The following is a 19,514-nucleotide window of genomic DNA, read 5'->3' on the forward strand; positions in this document are numbered from 1 at the left end:
ATCTGGCTTCTGTCACCCTAGTTCACAGACCCGAGGCATAGAACCTAAGAGGGAAGAGGACGGTTATTTCCTCCCCTACAATATTTTCTAATTAGATTCATTAAGATGGGTAGTTCTATAATTTAATCTCACCCATAAGATTTTATTATATGATAAATAATTTGGGGAAAGAAACATCCAATTTATTATTGTTGCGTGGAACCATTTGTAAATTCTTTCTAGATGTATCTGTATCCTTCCCCAGAACCCTAAGAATATCCATTTCTGGAATGTGGAGACAAAGACGTAAGAGCTCCTGACTACAGAGCTTTACAATCTAATACAAAAGAAATGTGAATGCTTTTCTTCCTTGGAAGGTTTTCTTCCCATGTGTCAGGTGATTCACTGCCTGGCCACTCTCACTGGCTATGCGGATTGGTCATCGTTTGCTGATAGGAGCCAAGCCTTTATTCCGGATCCTAGGTAGGAGAAGATACGAAAGTATGAGAAGGAAGTGGCTTCACACTTCCTCAGGATGAGGTGGGGATGAACCAGAGCCTGGGAAATAGACAGTTAGCTCAGCAGTAAGCCAGGGAGGGTCTGCACCTTGGTCATCACCCTCACCTTTGTCATCCTCCTCCTCTTTCTCTTCTTCCTGACTGTTGTAGTCATGGTACCTGCCTGTATTCGCCATGCCAAGCAGCAAGCACATACTTCGGATGCATCACCTCACAGCCATGGATGATCAGAACCCCTCTGGGGATTCTGTTCCCATCCCAGACGCCAAGATAACAGTCCCAGGGAAGGGAAACAAGCCGTGTGCATCCTTCTGGATAAGAGCAGCAGCAAATGCAAACTGATTATCAAGCCCAGAGAGAAGACGAAGCCGTTCAGGACAAGTTGTTGGCTTCCCCAGTAGGACAAAGAGTTCCCTAAGGTAGTGTCTTCATTCACTTGATAAAAATCGGAGCACCTACACTGTGCAGGAACCATGCCTGGTGCTGGGGTTTGGGGGCTGAATGGGGCAGAGGTGGTCCTGACCTCAGGCTTCCGTTTCTAAATGCATCCAGCCTTACAATCCAGTAGGAAGGAGGAAGCAAGCAGTCGATCCCTCTAAATCCAGGACAAGAGCAAAGAAAGCAGGAGTCTGGGACATGGAACAGAGAAGAAAGCCTAGCTGCTGGCTGGGCCTCGGGGAAGGTATGAGCAGGTGCGATGTGGCACCTGGGCCTTTCTCGCAGAGAGCAGGGCCGGGTCACATGGGCTCATAGAACAATAGGATAGTTCAAGGAGTCAAAACCCGAGGCAAATCGGGCTGGGGTGGGAAAGCCCCATAGAGGCCCAGGGAGAAACCATATCTTCCGGAGAAGCCAGGAAATTGTCTGGGAGAGAGGGATGAGTCACCGGGGTGGGGTACTCCCAGCGAAGGGGAGTGGCAGGGCCCACTGGACCTGACATGGCCATGGGAGATATGTGGTCTTCCCTGGAAGACCCCAGCCCCCTACCCAGCTGCTGCATTGGCCACCTAGCAGCACCCTCAGGAGACTGGGGTCCCTGGCCCAGCCCCGAAGGAGATAGTGGAAAGGCTTCCCAGCCTCTTCCTGCTGATGTGAAATAGTTGAAAGAGAAAATAAGAGAGATGAATGATCGGCTATTTGAATTTTGACTCCCTGGATCTTGCATGTCTTAAGACACCAGGATACAGAGGCTCTTAGCTGGAAGCGGAATGCATGGGCCAGAGACAGAATGTGTTTGCCCAAGGACTGGCTGCATACTGAACACACTGTAAGCTGGATGTTGCAGAGGAGGGAGGAAAAGCCCCCAAGACTCAGTGATCTGGGTTGCTGTGGAGGACAGTGGGGTGATGGAAAAAGAATAGGAGGCCAGGAAGTACCCAGTGATTCACCGAGGGAACAGTTAGGACGGGCAGAAGTGTACTTGTGGCCCGGAAGCAGGATCTCAGAGAATGAAGTAGGCAGTGCTCCCTCCAAAACGGAGACATCTGGTTGCAAGTCTGAGGGACGTGAGATGATGTCCCTGCTTCCTCCTTCCTACTGGATTGTAAGGCTGGATGCATTTAGAAACGGAAAGGTAAAGATGAGAGGACAAAAAAAAAAAAAAAAGATGAGAGGACAGAAGTTGGTGTCATCACAGCATACAGTAGGCCACCTGGACCCAGGAGAAATTCCATCCCCTCTCTGAGGGAACTCCACAAATGGGCAGAGAGCAATGTAAAAGTGAGACGTCCACTGGAAGCCTCTTAACAAAAATCAGATTCTTTCACCTACACCCCTCCCCTTCACCCAAGTTTACGGAGCGTCAGTTCTTGGCCAGGCACTGGGATAGATGCTGAGGACACAGTGGTAAAGGAGACAGATGTCATAGTCCCTGCCCTTCCAAACCTGGCCTTCCAATGGCAGTAAGCAAGCAAAAGCCAGAACCAAAACCAAACAAGTTCACAGCCTAAGAAATACTATAACTGTAAGTTGATCTAACTGAGAGGGGCCTAAGGGGGGAAGGGTAATCAGAGGAAACCTCCTGCAGGGTGAAATCCACCCTGAGACCTAAAGGAAGAGAAGAAGCTAGCTAAGCAAAGGAGAGAGGACACAGCAGGTGCAAAGGTCCTGGGGCAGAGGACAATTAGAGCTACTCAAAGAGTGGAAAGAACACAGTAGGAGTGGTATGGGATGAACTTGGTGATAAGGGCAGAGGCTTTGAGGGTGTTCAACAGGGGGATGGTGTGATCCACTTCATGTTTTAAGAAGGCCATTTTTGCTACTATGTGTAAACTAGATGGTGAAGCTTCTGACAAATTCTTGATTTATTAACAATTTCCTGCCTTAGAAGATCTACTCCCAGGAACGACCGCCATATAGGGGAACTGTTAGCCAAATCAACATAATAGAAATCTGGAAGTAGCCAACTATGTGATTTTAGGGTTCGCACTATCCTAGAAAGATAACACAGAGTTAGCGTATATTTTGATTATCAGCATGGAAGATCTCAAATCTCTGGTTGAAAAGTCTTGTGATTCTAAGAATTGCATCTCAAAAGGGAAGGTCAGTTCAGAGTACTTCCAACTGTGTCATTACAAACGACTTTCTTTCCAAAGAGGGGGAAATGGACATAATGGTGGACATGGTTCTGAGGGAAGCTGAGATGTTTAAAGAACAGGTAGCTAAAAAGAAAACGAAGGTTAACTACCCACAGGCAAATACAAGATAGGGACCTCTGAGAATAATCTCAGGAATGCACAGCACATGGAAAGGGAAATGGAAAATGATTAGGGCAGGACACCTGGGGCGCACAGCAGACAAAGGCACAGCGCTGCCTGGAGCCAGGGGAAGCCGAGAGATTCCTCCTTCCCACATCCTTTAGGGAGGAAACCTGCGGGACAAGAGGCCAGGACTCTGAGCACAGGACTCCTGCTTGCTTTGCAATCTGCAGCACCCCCTGCATGGCTGGCCCAGGTAGGTGCTTGTTAATATTTGCTGAGTGAATGGTGACCCAGGTGGTGCTGCTGTGATAAAGATAGGCAAACTCTCCAGGCTAGGGGACCCGTAGACTGTCTGTCCCTGAGGAGGACTGTGCCCTCTTCTTTGGCTTTCCATCAGTGATTTCAGCTGCCTTACTGGGAGCCTTAGTGGGAACAGACTTCACTTGCCTGGACAGAAGTGTCAGGGGACGAGACTCTCTCCTCCCTTGGAGCTGGGCCATGGATCTGAGACCTGATCGGATGCTCTCGAATGGCACATGTGGAAGCCGGAGCTGTGGAGAGATTGAATCTGCAGGGATCCTACAGGCAACAACATCGTTCCCCTATAGTAAGAGGCTTGCAGGGCATGGGCCTGTCCCCTGTAGCCAGCATCCCTGCCCTATGCCTGCCTGGTTTGTCTTTCTTCCATTCAAACTTTTAATGTCGACGTGAGTGCAGATCCACAATTATAGTGATCATAGAGAGGTTCTGCATACTCTTCCCCAGCTCTGGTTACACCTCATGTGACCATGGGACCCAGAAAATGAGCCTGCACAATGTGTGCAGCATCCTGGCTCTTTTATCTGGTTCCGAGCCTTCCAACTGGTTACTGCCCTATGCAATACCATTTCAAAACTGTCTTTCTGTCTAAATTAGCCAGTCAGTTCTACTATTTCAAACTGAGAATCTATCCTGGTGAAAGGTAAATAGGACAGTATAAGTCGAGACGTCGCAGCCTGTGGGGGAAGGGAAAGAAGGCTCCCGTGTGTGCCCCCGGGGGTGCTTGATGGGGCTAAGAAGACCAGGAGCTGAAAAAAGAAGCTGATGAGGGACATGTCTGGACTTTATTCTGTGAGCAGTGGGAGCTGTCAAGGGGTTTCCAAGTTGGGGATGACAAGAGCAAGGAGGCCTCTGGCTGCAGAGTGGGGGTGGGATGGTTGGGAGCCATGCAGCTGGGAATTAGGAATAAATCGTCCAGAGAAGTAAATGAGCAGGAGCAGCGGGAGGAGGTGACAATTTAGGAATCATTCAGAGGTAGACCTGGCAGGTCTGGGATCTTGTTGGGAGGTGGGGGAGAAAGAGGACAAGGAGGAGAAGGTAGAGGAAGAGAAGGAGGGGGAGGCAGGGGAAGAGGAGGAAGGAGGAGAAGGGGAAAGAGGAGGGGGAGAAAGAGGAAGCTCATCAGAAGATGACAAGGCTTTGAGTCACTGCCCCAGCCCGCATTGGCCCTCAGTGCAGAATAAGTGGGTTGCAGGCGGCAGGAAATGAAAGCAGCCCCCGCAGAGACTGGGCACCCGGTTCTCGGCAGCACCACTCTGGTTTGAGGGACTGTGGTGTGGTCTGGGGCTGGCTCACGAAGTGCTGTTCTTTCCCTCCCACACGAGTGCACAGCTTTACTTTGGATGAACACCTCCCCTGGCTTGATGTGTGAGTCCCTGGAGCCAGGGCTTGGTGGGTCTGTTGAGGTTTACTGGGGCTGGTAATAAGGCCCTTCCCCATCAAGTTTATCTTTTCTAATATTTCTTTTTTTTTCTAATATTTCTAAGAACTTCTGTGCCAGATGCTTTTCTAAGTGCCATACTTTTTATCCTCCATTTAATGTTCACTGTTCCAGGGGTTAGGCACCAGCATGGTACACTTGGGACAAGGAGTAAGCAGGTGGAGACTAAAGCATCATTTTTGTCCCTGAACAAAGAGAATATCCCAGAACATGACCTGGCCTTGCTGGTTTCCTAACCAAGTGGACCTGACAATTCTTCCCTAAGTTAGGAAGCTGTAGGCACCAAGGAGCAGGGCATGGCTGGCATGGAAAGGGGCTCAGTCCAGTCTCCCAAACACACTAGTCAGGGAAACTGACTCTCTTGGTGAGAGGGTGAGTGGGGCAGAGAGATGTCTCCCCAACCAGGAACAAAGAATGGAGTGATGTTTTTATGGGGAAGTTAGGAATGGTGCTTGGCTGGCAGGGTGCGGAAGGAGGGCGTCCCAACCTCAGAAGCTACAAAGGCAACTGGGTGTGAGGTCTGAGGGTTGAACAAAACCTTCAGAGTGGTAAGGGCAGAAAATCTGGTACAAAAATACAAGTTATTAGGGAGGCAACAAGGCTTGGCTTGACTCTGGATATGGTGGTGATGGTGTCCCCCGGGATCATGGGACTGTTCACTGAAACCTAGCTTACACAGGGAGAAACAGATTGAGGAGAGACATAATGAGGTGGGTTTTGAGTAGTTAGAACTGCTTAGGCCCATGGGCCAGCAGGGGAAAGACTGGCAGGAAATGTATGCTTGAATCATCAGCATGTTCACTCTGCAAATATTTATCAAGCACCTAATGTATGCCAAGAGCTTTCCTGGGTATTGGGAATGACATGGGAGAAAGATAACTGACCAGATTCCTGCCTACATGGAATTTAGAATCTAATTGTGGGGACAGGCATACAACAAAAATATATGAGTAAATACTCACAACAAATTTCTTGTTATATGACAAATTATTCTAGGTGTTATGAGAAAGCACCAGAGAGCTCAGGGAAGCAGGAAACAACATTGCTGAGAAGAGGGAACCCAGATAGCTTATGCAAAGGCCCTGTGGTAGAAAGATGTTGGTTTTCCCAGGGAGCCAAAATAGGGCCAGAGCGTAGACAGTTGTGATTACAGAGTAGACTTAGAGAATGAAGGTGAAGAGTCCGGGATGGTGGCTCATATTTTTATCTTATTTTAGGTCCCATGGGAAGTCATCAAAGAGTTTTTCAAGTTTTTTGCCCAGAGTGAGAGGAGGTTCCTATAACCACTCAAATGAGAAATTCTTTCACTAGAGTGATGGCAGGGGAGGTAGAGAGTGGGAGGGATCTGAGAAGCTGTGGAGATACAAGCAGTAAGCCTTGGTGATTAATTGGAATTGAAGAGAGGAGGGAAAAGGAAGAAAGCAGCAGATGTCCCAGGTTTGCATTGAGCAGCTGGCAAAGGGGCTGCTGCTCACTGAGAGAGGGTCTGGGTGGGAGCACGTGGAGTGTAAGGTGGTGGGACATCCAAGGGAGGGGCCAAAGAGCTGACTGAAGATGTGGGTCTGGCGTGGGGACCAGGTGTCAGGGCCACAGGTATGAATCTGGAAAACATTAGCTGACTGAAGATGTTTAAAGTCATGGGCGTGAGTGAGACAGAAGAACCTTTAAAATGATCTGGGAAGAATGGCCAGGACTCAGCCCTGGAGACCCCAGTTTTGAAGACCGAGGGGTCTTCAGTAAAGGAGCTGGAGTGGTAGTTGAAACAATGAGTCAGTTAGGGTTAAGATTTTTTTAGGCGAAGGATTTGGGGGTCCCAGAGAAAAGAAAAGAATGCTTCCAAATATTTGAGGAGTGACCACATGTTAGAGTGTAGACTCATTTTGTCTTCACTTGCAAGTATGGTCATTGGCTTAACATAAGGAAAAATGGCCCAAATCCAGAGCTGTAAATAGCTAAAAGGATCTAGAGGGAATTCATCTTCAGATGGACACTTGGAGGAGATAATCTTCCAACTCTGAATTCCGTCATTCTGGTTTATGTCTGAAACAAGGGAAAAAGAAGAATTTGCTTTGTTGCAACCTTAGCCTTCTAACAAAAACACCAGAAACTAGATCCAGTCACCAGGTACATATTTATGGAGCTCCTACTGCATGCTGGGCCCTGGGACTCGGTGGCCCTCCCGGAGTCTGAGGATGGACACCTTAGGTTCCCTGGGATGTGCCTATATCCCTCCTGCCTGGCAAGTGCAAGTCAGGGCTCACCCTCCACATCTCCCTGCTGGTCACTGGAGTGCAGCAAAACATCATTGTTGGAAAGAGAAAAGACTCAGTTTAATAACACATGAGGTCAAGAGGTGAAACAGATGGTCTCCAGCATTTAGAAAATTATTAGAAAGTTGAGTTCCACTTCCTCATCAAGTAAAAATTCCCTTTCATCAGAAGACAAATAATCCCATATTTTCACCACTGATATCACCCACGGAGGTGAGGGTGGTTCGATGTGGTGTTTCAGTGCAGAGGAATTTAGGGTACAGAGCTTCATTCAGCCCTCCCAGACAGTTCCTAGAAGCCACGTGTCTATGCCCAAGGAGGCAGCAGAAACGAAGCCAAAAGTTTATGATGCAATTAATAGTTATGCTGTTTGTGCTTTTCTTGAAAGGTCTCACTCCCATTCTTTCAGTAAGCCTTTCCCCCCTTGAAAAATGCCACATGTTCATTATTAGCCTTTGTTAATTCCTTTATCAAATATTTATAGAAGGTGCTGGATAAATGAGGAGGAGCAGGGGCGATCCAGAGGAGAGGAGGGAGGTGGTGGAGAGTGTCGGCAGGTTCTCTGAGTGCAAAGAACAGAAATTCATCCAGCAAGATTGATGAGCGAGGGAGGCTGGGGGAAAGAAGGGAAAACTCCTAGAAGGGAAGGAGAAGGAGAGGGTGTAAAGAAGGGACAGGGCTGGGGGTGGGGGGGGTGGGGGGGTGGGGGCGGGGGAGGATCCCTGGGTGGCTCAGCAATTTGGTGCTGCCTTCGGCCCAGGGTGTGATCCTGGGGACCCGGGATCAAGTCCCACATCGGGCTCCCTGCAGGGAGCCTGCTTCTCCCTCTGCCTGTGTCTCTGCCTCTCTCTCTCTGTGTCTCTCATTAATAAATAAATAAAATATTTAAAAAAAAAAAGAAGGGAAGGGGATGGGCAGGAGTGAGAGGAGAGGGGGTGGGGCGGGCAGCAAAGGGGACAGGTTGTCCAAAGAACAACTGCTAAGGGGCATTCCCTTCAGGGCACCACCTATGAAATAAATCTGCTCCAACTGTTTTGTTGTTGTTGAAAATTCAAATGCCAGACTGTCAGAGGTCAAATTCCAGAGGGGAGAGTCTGATTGGCTGGATTTTGCCACAACCTTTGGGAAGGTGGGGCATGTTGTTTGACACCATATTGGGGGGAGGGGACAGGTAATTCCTCCAAGGAAAATCAGTTGCAGTCTGGTGAGGGAAACATGAAGAACTGGCAGAGGAAGTGCTATCTACCTTTAACAGGGAGGAAGCTGAGCCTTGCAGAGATGGTGGAGACTGTGTCCAGCAGACAGAGCAGTACATCCAAAGCCATGAATTGAGAAAGGACCAGAACTGAGGAAGGGGCAGCTTGTAGCCCCCCTATAGTTGCAGGAATTGCCATGGGGAGGGAGAGGCAGGTGGAGTGGTGGTTGGGTTTTCTCTAAGTTGAGATGCCATAAAAATATCCTAAAAGAGAAAGTAAGGTGATCTGGCATTCATTTTAAAAGATCACCTGGCTAGAAGGTAGAGAGTACGTGAGAGTGTGCTCAATCAAGTAAGCCCTCTCTGTGCCGTTGGTTTAGCACAGGGTTGTGGTTGAGAATGGAGCATGGACCGTGTAGGGGAAGAAAAGCTTCCTCAACCTTCTTCGGTTCATGAGTGGAGTGTGCAAATTAAACTGACAAAGGACAGCTTAATAGGAGAAAAAGCATACAGATTTTGTTTTTAATTTTATGTACACAAGGGTTTCACAGAAAAGTGAAAACCCAAAGAAGTGGTTAGACTTGGGGGCTTATGTACCATTTTAACAAAAGGCATTATATTGTGGGAAAGAGCCAAGAGAAAGATGAGGGGGCTTCTTCTAGGAAGCAGTAAATTGTGGGAGGTAAATATATGGGGGAACCAATGGCAGAGAGTTATTTAGTAAGGTTTGCTTATGCAGAGTTGCCTTAGTACCATCTCCACCTCTGCCGTTAGGGTTGCTCCCCCAATCCTGGTACAAGAGAAGCCTAGGACATCTTCACAAGGGGAATTTATGCCCTGTGTTCAGGCAGATAGCTGGAGAGCAGAGAGCCCTTCCTGTGGTAGCTTTTTCTCAGTTACCTTCACTCCAAAATAATCGTTCTGCCAAAGTAGCATAGTTTAGGGTGGCATATTCTGATCCCCTTCAAAGGCACAGGACCAAGATCAGTCAAGGGTGGGGCTGGGAAGTCAATTTTTACAAGAAGGACAAAATGAATGTCACGGAGGCAGGACACGCGGAGCAGGAGTCAGCGTCAAGAAGAGTAAGCAGAGACCATGGAGCCAAGTCTAAGACCCAGGGTGTCCTTGAAAATGGGGAGGAGCCCACAGGTACCAGGCACCCAAGTAGGCAGGACAAGGACGAGGAAGGAGCAGGAGACACTGTGAGTCTAGATAAACAACAAGGTCCAAAGTCTGCAGTGGCTGAGACAGGCCAAGAGGAACGGAGGAGTTCTTGCACCAGGAGGCACCAGGAGGCAAGCTGTCTGCCCTCTGGGTCCCTGGCCTGACTTCTTGTCAGGGAGAGGAGATGTAAAGATCCACGTGTTGGGGAGGGTCTTGACTGAGGCAAGTACTGTCTTCCTGAGTTCCCTTTAGTGAAGAGCAGGGTGATTCAGGGAAAGGGACTTGGGGGCTAGACAATGAGATTCACAACTAGGAACTTTTCCTGCTGATCCTGTTGATGTACCTGCACAGATGCACAGAGGTTTGTTCATTAAGGCATTATGTGCAACAGCCAGCAAACAGACTAATAAACAAACAAGGAAATAGCCTAAAGGTACATGAGTAGAAAATTGATTAAACAACCATGGGCATCCATACAGTTGAATAATGGTGCACCATTAAAAAGAATGAAGTAGGTCCATATGTGTTGACATAAAGTAATGTCTAAAATGCTTTATTTGAAAAAAATCCAATTACAGAACAGGAGTACAGTGTGATATCTGTGTGTAAGAACAGGGGTATACAAATATGTGCTAATATGCATATGAAAATCTGTAGAAGGAAAGACAGAATGTTAATGGTGGGCTTTTTTGTTATTTTAATATTGTAATATTTTGGAAAAAAGACTATAATTTTATGTGAAAATTAAATAAAGTAATTCTAATTTAGTTTACAATAGATGGTGACATGTGACAAGCATGTTTAGTGTCCGTATAGAAAATTAATGTAAACTTAAGATAGTTATAAAAGTTTCATAATGGAAAGCAATTTTTCAGTAAGAATTAATCAATAGGGACACCTGGGTGGCTCAGTTAAGTGTCCATCTTTGGCTCAGGTCATGATCCCAGAGTCCTAGGATTGAGCCTCACATCAGGCTCCCTGCTCAGTGGGGAGCCTGCTTCTCCCTCTCCCCTTACTCCTCCCCCATGATCATACTCTTTCTGTCAAATAAATAAAATCTTTTTTTTTTTTTAAAAAAGCATCAGTAATGTTAAGGAAGTTTTTGCCTATTATTTCATTTTTTATTCATGAATATAAATATGTTTTCTGATCAAAATGTTAGTATCCAAATAGCACTTGGATTATTTTTTTATATTTTTTTTACTTAAATTCAATTTGCCAACATAGAGTATAACACCCAGTGCTCATCCCATCAAGTGCCCTTCTCAGTGCCCATCACCCAGTTACCCCATCCCCCCACCTATCTCCCCTTCCATTACCCTTTGTTTGTTTGTTTCCCAGAGTTAGAAGTCTCTCATGGATTGTCTCCCTCTCTAATTTTTCTCACTCTGCTTCCCCTCCTTTCCCTTATAATCCCTTTCACTATTTCTCATATTCCACGTATAGTGAAACCATACATGTTCATCATATGATGAGCAGTGGTTTTGTCTGAAAAGAAAGCCTGGGGCTAGGAAGGTGCATTTCTACTTTCCTCCTATTTGATTTCTCTTTCTGTGAGCATATCTTATTTCTATAAATATTAATAAATACTGTTTTTAAAACCAGAGTAAAGAAAGATCCATAATTCATTAGAAATAGAAGGGATCTTCCGTAACTCATTGGAGGACATTTGCCAAAAACCTACAGCAAATATCACACTTAGAGATTAAATGAGAAACCTTCCTTTAATGTCAGGCATGAGACAGCAATGCCCACTGTGTGTGCTTCCATCCAACCACACAAAGGATTTAGGTTCTAACCTGTGCATTAAGAACAGAAAAATTAATAAAAGGTGTAAGGTAGAAAGGAGAAAACAAAACTATCATAAGTCACAAATAATGTGATCATCTGCATAAAAATTCATGAAAATATTTGAACTAATACATTTTTTTTAAACTAAGAGTTTATCTTGGCTGCTGAATTTTAGGCTGATATTTAAAACCAAGTGTATTCTTATATACTGGCAACAGTACAATTTTAAACTACAATTTATAAGAGCAAGAAAAATTTTATAACCAAGGAATAAGTATAACAAAATATGTGTATGATTTCTATAAAGAAAATTGTAAAACTACAATTATAAAATTTACAACATAAATTACACAATTTACAAAATTGTTTAAAATGTATGTATTGAAACACATTAGGGATGCCTGAGTGACTCAGTAGTTGAGTGTCTGCCTTTGGCTCAGGCTCAGGGTGTGATCTTGGAGTCCTGGGATTGAGTCCTGCATCGGGACCCCTGCATGGAGCCTGCTTCTCCCTCTCCCTGTGTCTCTACCTCTCTGTGTGTCTCTCATGAATAAATAAATAAAATCTTAAAAAAAAAAAAAAGAAACACATTAAAAAGGAGGAGAGCTATATACCATCTTCATGGATAGAGATACTCAATATCTCATAAAGATGTAAGTAAAATCCATATAAATATATCAATTCAATGCAATACCAGTCAAAGCCCCAAAAGGAATTTTGAGGAAATTGACAAGCTTATCTTGGAGTTTAGATGCAAAAGCAAACAAGACAAAGATTTAAGACTATTTTGAAGGAAGAGGGCAAGGTGAGAGGATGTGGGCCTTGCCCTTCTAAATATTAGGACTTATTATAAACTTACAGGAATTGACTACCTATCATAAAAAAAAGGGGGGGGGATCCCTGGGTGGCGCAGTGGTTTAGCGCCTGCCTTTGGCCCAGGGCGTGATCCTGGAGACCCAGGATCAAATCCCATGTTGGGCTCCTGGTGCATGGAGCCTGCTTCTCCCTCTGCCTGTGTCTCTGCCTCTCTCTCTCTCTCACTGTGTGCCTATCATAAAAAAAAAAAAAGGAATTGAGACGTGGTATTGGGACAACAATAGACCAACAGACTAAAGGAACAGAGCCCAAAACTAAACCTATAGATATACAGATATTCTTTATGTGATAGATGTGGCACTGTTGTGATAGGATTTAACACATGCTCCCTCCAAATATGGCACCTTAGTATACTGAATAATCTAAATGGAAGGAATGTGAGAAATGATCTCCTTCCCTTGAAGTAGATCATAGACCCTCAGAGGACAGATGCCCTCTCTACACCCAGAGAAAAGGAGCATCCTTATCTCCAAAGAGAATGCCAAGAGAAATCTGAATGAATAGATCTTGCTAAATTTCCCGCGGTATACTCCTCTTGTACTCCTACACCATTGTTCTATCACATTTTCCCATGACTTTTCACTCTTCATTAAACCCAGTATAAAAACACTCACATTTAACTATTCTTCAGGTCTCCATTTCCTTGTGAAAGCTCCTGGGTCATGCAGAATTTTTTTTTTTAAGATTTTATTTATTCAGAGAGTGGAGGGAGAGGGAGAAGCAGACTCCCCACTGAGCTGGGAGCCCAATGCAGGGTTCCATCCCAGGCCCCTGGGACTGTGACCCAAGCCAAAGGCCACCCAGCTGCCCAGAAGAACTTATGTTAAGTAAATTTGTATGCTTTTTGTTAACCTATCTTTGGCACAGAGCCCCCACCAAGAACCTAGAAAGGTAGAAGGAAAAATATGTTTTTGCTCCCCACAACAGATAAGTGGTAAAAGACTGGAGTGGTAATTGGTGCTGAAGATCAGGTTGCGTTTCTAGAAAAAAATTAATTTACTTCACACCAGACACAAAAGTACATTCCAGGGGAATTAAGCATGAAAAGCAAAAATTGAAAAAAATTAAAGGAAAGTTAGGAGAATACTAACAAAAGATTTCTTAACCAAGACTCAGAAAGTACAAATCATAGATAATAAGGCAGACAATTCATTAAAATTAGAAACTTCTGTCCACCAAACATCAAGAACACCAGAAACAAAAGGACAATACAAGACACAGACTGGGAAAAGATATAGGTAGAGTTTTTAAACAACAAATGATTCACATTTAGGATTTATTAAGAACCCCTACAAGGAATTAAATAAAAGGGGACACAAAAGGGAAATAGGTGAAAGCTATGAACCGAAAATTCACTGCATGTTTTTCCTATGCTTTTCAGTATGCATGAAATATTTCATGATTTACAAAACCAAAGCTCTAGTGTCAAGTTTCCCAGTCTGGCTATATCATTTTGGACAAGTCACGTCCCCATCTCTGCCTCCTCTCTCCTTTGTAAAATTGAGGGTTGCATTGGAGGACCTGTCATGTCCCTTCTAGCCCTAAAATTCCATAACTTGTCAGTCCATAAATGGATAAAGTGGTGTGTCCATACAACGGACTATTATTTGGCAATAAAAGGAATGAAACACTGCCGCCTGCCACAGTGGGGATGCACCTGAAAACAGTATGCAAAATGAAATTAGCTAGACACAAAGGGCCACATATTGTAGGATTCCATTCATACAAAATGTGCAGAATAAGCAAATCCATGGAGACAGACAAAAGGCAGATTCTTGGTTGCAAGAGGCTGGCAGGAAGGGGAGACCTGGAGGGGATGGTGGCTAATTGGTGCAGGTTTCTCATTGGGGTGACAAAAATGTTCTAAAATTGATTGTGAAGATAATTGCACAAGTCTGTGAATACACTCAAAGCCGTAGAGTTGTGAACTTCAAGGGCATAAACTGTATGGCTTGTGAGTTGTATCTCACTAAAACTCTGAAAAAATGAAAGTTTCCATTTCCCAAAAAGAAAAAATTTTCAGTGACCCTGTGTTCATCCTGTGACTATTCACTCTGCAGTGGCAGTGAGCCCCTTCCTGGCGTTCTAGTTAATACAGATTCCCTGGCTCAGTTAGCTCTTTAAGAGAGTTGGGGACAGCCTATTAGTAAAAGTGGGTGTTGGTGACTAACTTCTGCCTCTCCTGAGACACATCACATGGATTTGGATGTCGTGGACAGGAAAAGGATCGTGGTGTGGCAGGCAATCTGATAAAGGGAGCTGGGAAGGGGAAGGTCCTATTAGTCAAAGTGCATGAAAGCATTCCTCTACAACTGAAGGTAGAGAAAATAAAATCCTGACTCTGGTGGCTGTCACTGCCACCAAAAAAAAAAAAAAAAAAAAGAGAGAGAGAGAGAGAGAAAAACAAATGAAAATATGAGTAGCAAGTGGGATGCTGAGATGTTTCATGATCAAGCTATAGTCCTAGAATGAAAATACAGTAGCTTCAGTTGTTTCCAGCTGTAAAAGTGATTTGATGCCGGATATCAATTTTATGGTCTTTCCCAGGGTGTAATAACTGGAAAGTGCTCGAGGAAAATCTCTGTCCGAAATCTAGCAGCACTCCACATGGGTCCTCCTGCCTGTACGAGTGAGAGCTGATGGGGAGCTTAGCAAATAATTACATTATTTCTGCAGTAAAGCCCGATACGTCCCTAATAAAAGTTAATGATTATGTGCAGATTTTCAGACATTCAGAGTCTAGACTGAAGACACTAAAAGGAATATTTGTACGTTCACTCTTCAGCATTCCAGGTGAGTAGGACTTTAAGGTGACTTCAGCGCCAGCCTCAAGCCGGCAGTCTGTTTGTTCCCTTCGGTCATCTGCATGGTCCAACTTAGGAAAGCCCCGTTAGGACCCTCGGAGTAGATCAAGGATGTATTTTATGTTCTGAAACATTAGAAAGCCACAGCATTAAAACATAAATACAAAGGCAGAACACTTTAAAATGAGAAAAAAACATCCTTTCTTGATAGGGTTGGAAGCTTCATCTCTTTCCCTAGACACGGTAAATAGATCCTTCTCTCTTCCTTCCCCAGTGGGAAGAGCAGGAAATGGGCAGAGAGGGGTGGGCAGGGAGTAGTGATACTCTGACGTAGCTGTAGGATTTCAGAATTGGGAAAGAGCCTCAGGAGCCTTCATGGCCAACTTTTTATCTCACAGAAGAGGAAACCAAAGCTCAGGAAAGTCAGATGACTTGCCTAAGGTCATTGGCCTCAGGCCCCTGGGGAGTTAATGTATCAGGGTGGATTGATGACTTTATGCATTTAAAAGAATGAACTCCCCTAGTTAGAAGATCACTCTGATACCTCATTTATTCATCCAACGAGCATTTACTGAGCACCTGCTCTGTGCCAGGCTTGGGCCTGTAATGACAGCTTGTCTCCTGCAGCTGCCCTCTTGTGGCAAAGTAGGGAGGTGGGTGAGCAGGTGAGTCCGCAGGATACCTACTAGGACTGCTGGGACTGGGACTAAGGGATTTGGGAAGGCTCCTCTGAGAAAAGGACATCTGATCTGAGACCTGGAAGACACAGGAGCAGCCATGAGAAATGAAGAGGCTGTGCTTGCACTGGGAAGAGAAGCCAGGGCAAGGGGCGGAGGCTAGCGAGCGAGGCTTGTTTGGAACAGAGCCAGGTGGCAGCAGGACTAGATATTGGACAGGAGGCCACAGGGGGTTATAAGAGAAGGAGGGACAGATGAGCAGAATGGGTGGTAGAGGGGAGAGGGCCAGAGGGGAGGTGACCAGGAGATGGGGAGGAGGCTTCTCAGGTCTCCAGGTGAGTCACTCATGGTCATGGTGGAGGTGGAGAGCAGGGCATGAATTCAGGTCTCATTGTGGGAACTAGTTAGAGCCACTTTGTCCAGGTGGTCTCTGGGCTCTGCTGACAGTGCATCGACTGCGTCTCTCTCCACCTATCACCTGTCTGTGTGCCCTCCCTGCTCTGTCAAGCCCTCCTGGCCAAGACCCATAGGAGGGCATGTGCTTGACATCAAGACCAGACCACATCAAAAAAACAAATATTTTACTGAAATTCTCTTATGTGAGTGCTGCATTCCAGTATTTTCCATTTTGCTCTATTTTGTTTTTGAAAATGCAGGTTGCAATGCACTGAATTGGTATAATGGCCTGCTACTGGAGGAAAGTACTGCCCTGGAGATGAGGCCATCTGAAGTCCTCCTCTTCACCCCACCCCACCCTGGCCTTCCCCAACCATCAGGTTGCAGAGGACTTGTAGGGCTTATGTTCCTCATGTCTAAATATTAAAACATTATACATCAATTAACTATGATAAATAAAATAAAGCATGTAGACCCACCCTAGACTTCTGTGGGGCCAGGAAATGTACGTGGAGCCCCTGGCCCCTGGCCCTTGGCCCACACGTCTGTGCACCCCGCCTTCGGCTCTGCTCACAACACCCAACCCGCACATCCAAGCTCTACTCCAGCCTCCCCTCTCACATCCTGTTGTCCCTACCTCAGACCTCTCACCTCCAGGGGCCTGGTCCACCATCAAAAGGGCAGGCCCTACAAGTTTGCTTGGGGCCATTGGGGCAGGGGATTCTCGGGTCCCAGAAAACCAAAGTATGACCTAGAAGTGAAGACTGAGCTCCTTGCTCTATGGGGAAGGGTTCAGTCGCTGGAGGACCAAAGTGGGGTTCTTGCAAGTAGGAGACCCCAGACAGGGCCCCGCCTGGGCTGGAGGTACAGCAGAGGTCATTGCTGAGGTACCACCATCATGCCTGCCTGCCTTCTCTGCAGGTGGGTGCTTTCTTTCATGATTTGGTTGGTGCAGACCCTTTCTTAAAGTTTAAATAACTTGGTTCATATCATTCAGAAGTAAAAGGCCAGTTCTGGTATCAAAGAGGAAGGCCAGGCACCTGGGAATGTCTCATGCATCCTTAGGGCGGTGATCAGTTCTTTACCAGAGGCCTGAAGAGTGTCCTTGGCTGGTGCCCATGTGGTCCACACACCACTCAAGAAGACCCACTGTTGAAGGGACACCTGTGGATTCTGAGGTTGTTGTTCCTGTCCCTTCTAGAAGACCATCCAGGCAATTAAAAATACAATTACAGAAGGCTTCTAAATTTATTTGCTCCACTGTTAAAAATAATGCATACTTTTATAAAAATGGGTGAAACATAAAAATATCAAGAAAAGCATAAAAATAAACCACAGTGCCACCTCTCACAGAAAACCACTATACACATTTTGATGCATCATTCTGGTCTTTTTTTCCATGTTTGTCTGTGTATCCATCTAAATACATGTTTTGGGGGGGGGGATTTATGACCATATTGCATATGCTATTTTGCTTGAGGGCTTCCTTCTTCACTTAACTATACCATGAACGTTTGCACATATTAGATATTCTTCTAAGACTGGGTCATGAGCATGTTTACAGCTTTTGATAATCTTTTTCAAATTATACTCCAGAAAGACTGTAGCACTTTGTGCTCAAACTCAGTCTCCCTGAGGGCACGGGGGCTCTCGCGTGAGCCCCCAGCAGAAGCAGAGAGGTCAGGAGCACAGGCCCCTGCTTAGCTCTAAAGCCTGGTTCTGTACTTCACCCTGTGTGACCCTGGGATGGGTTACCAGATTTTCCAGCACAGGGGTTGGTCAGCTTTTTCTGTAAAGGGGCTGATGAGGACTGCCTTCATGGGCATTCATCCTGGGCAGTCACTGAGGGCCGTAGGCTTAGAAGGGCACACGTTTGGCTTAATGCTCTGCTGCCTCTGCTTTGAAAAGTCATAACAGTTTATAAACAAGCCAAATTTTCCCCAAATTTTCCCTTTGCGTTGGGCCCTGAACACAGTGAAGCTGTCCTGAACTGGAGGCAAATATTCTGAGCTTCGGGGGCTACATGGTCTCTGCTGCTACCACTCTAGATTGCAGGTGTAGCGTGAAAGCAGCCAAGATGATACGTCATGAATGGGCATGGCTGTGCTCCAGTAAAACTCTACCTACGAATGCAGTCTGCAGGCTGGATCTGGCCACAGAGTTGCCAGTTGCCAACCCTGGGCTGCTGCCTCAGTTTCCCAATGGGGCAAATGGGAAGAATATTATTCATCTTATATGACTGTTCTGAGAACCAGTCACTGAGACAAATAAAGCACCTGAACAGTCAGCATTATAGTAAGTATTAGGCAGTGTGAGTTACTTTTACCTTTAAAAAGAATATTATTTTTTTTAATTGTGGGAAAAAATAATTTAAAAATTTTTTTTAAAATAGTGGCAAGTTAGACACAATAAAATTTATCATCTGTAAGTGAGCAGCTGAGTGGGATCAAGCACATTCACACTGTGGTGTACCCATCACCGCCGTCCCTCCCCTGCTCTGGTTACCTTGCAAAACCAAAACTCTGTCCCCACCAAACACTGACTCCCTGTCCTCCCTCCCTGCCTCCTTCTGCCAGCCCCCACCCACCACCTTTCTACTTCACCTGTCTCCAGGAGTTTGACTCCTCAAGGTATCTCATGTAGGCAGAATCATCCAGTCAGTATATGTCCTTCTGTGACTGGCTCGTTTCACTGAGGAGAATGCCCTCAAGGTTCATCTTTGTTGTGCGTGTCAGAATTTCTTTCCATTGTAAGACAGAATAATATTCCATCGTCTTAGCTCAGGCTACCTTAACAAGGTACCAGAGACTGGGTGATAAACAACAGGAATGCATTTGCCCTCAGTTCTGGAAGTTAAAAGTCCAACAATCAAGATGTCCGCATGGTCGATTTCTAGTGAGAATGCTTTTCTGGCTGGTAGGGGCCATCTTCCGCTTGTGCCCTCAGTGATGGGGACAGAGAGAGGGAGAGCAAGTGGTCTGGAGTCTCCTCTTACAGGGCACTGATCCCAACTCAGGGCCCCACCCTCATGGGCCCCACCCTCATGACCTCATCTAAACAGAATCACCTCCCAAAGGCCCCACCCCCAAATGCGCTTCCTGGCGGCTGGTATATCTTCTTGGCAGAAATGCCTGTTCAAGTCCTTTACCTGTTTCTGAGTTGGGTAGTTTGCTTTTTTGTTCTTGAGTCTTAGGAGTTCTGTATATATCCTGGATATTAATCCCTTATCAGATGTACAATTAACAAATCTCTTCTCCCATTCTGTGGGTTGCCTTTTTACTCTATTGATAGTGCAACTTTGATGCACCAAAGTTATCCATTTTAGTGAAGCCCATTTTTTCTATTTTTCTTCTAATACTTGTGCTTTTTTTTTTTTTTTTTTTTTT

General features: G+C 45.6%; 2 long non-coding RNA genes across 14 annotated transcripts in view; one reads left to right on the plus strand and one right to left on the minus strand.

The window, feature by feature from the left end:
- Positions 1 to 19,514, plus strand: part of LOC112646892 (uncharacterized) — a 62,450-nt gene that overhangs the window by 3,811 nt on the left and 39,125 nt on the right. For 4 of the 12 annotated variants that reach the window (XR_007410898.1, XR_007410896.1, XR_007410897.1 and 1 more), the window contains exon 3: positions 648 to 3,449. This is a non-coding gene — a long non-coding RNA (uncharacterized LOC112646892). Of the gene's footprint in view, positions 1 to 647; positions 3,450 to 3,593; positions 3,724 to 14,971; positions 15,721 to 16,388; positions 17,195 to 19,514 lie in introns of those variants that run through there. The other 8 variants (XR_007410900.1, XR_004815884.2, XR_007410899.1 and 5 more) reach the window with 6 other exon arrangements.
- Positions 122 to 18,872, minus strand: LOC112646891 (uncharacterized). 2 transcript variants are annotated; one of them, XR_007410894.1, is made up of 4 exons: positions 18,732 to 18,872; positions 17,169 to 17,388; positions 604 to 6,995; positions 122 to 458 (listed from the first exon to the last, which is right to left on the minus strand). It is a non-coding gene; the product is annotated as an uncharacterized LOC112646891 (long non-coding RNA). The 2 variants fall into 2 exon arrangements; XR_007410895.1 differs by lacking the exons at positions 122 to 458; positions 604 to 6,995 and adding an exon at positions 10,109 to 15,180.

This window comes from Canis lupus, chromosome 5, assembly GCF_003254725.2.
Source record: "Canis lupus dingo isolate Sandy chromosome 5, ASM325472v2, whole genome shotgun sequence".
NCBI lineage: Eukaryota > Metazoa > Chordata > Mammalia > Carnivora > Canidae > Canis > Canis lupus.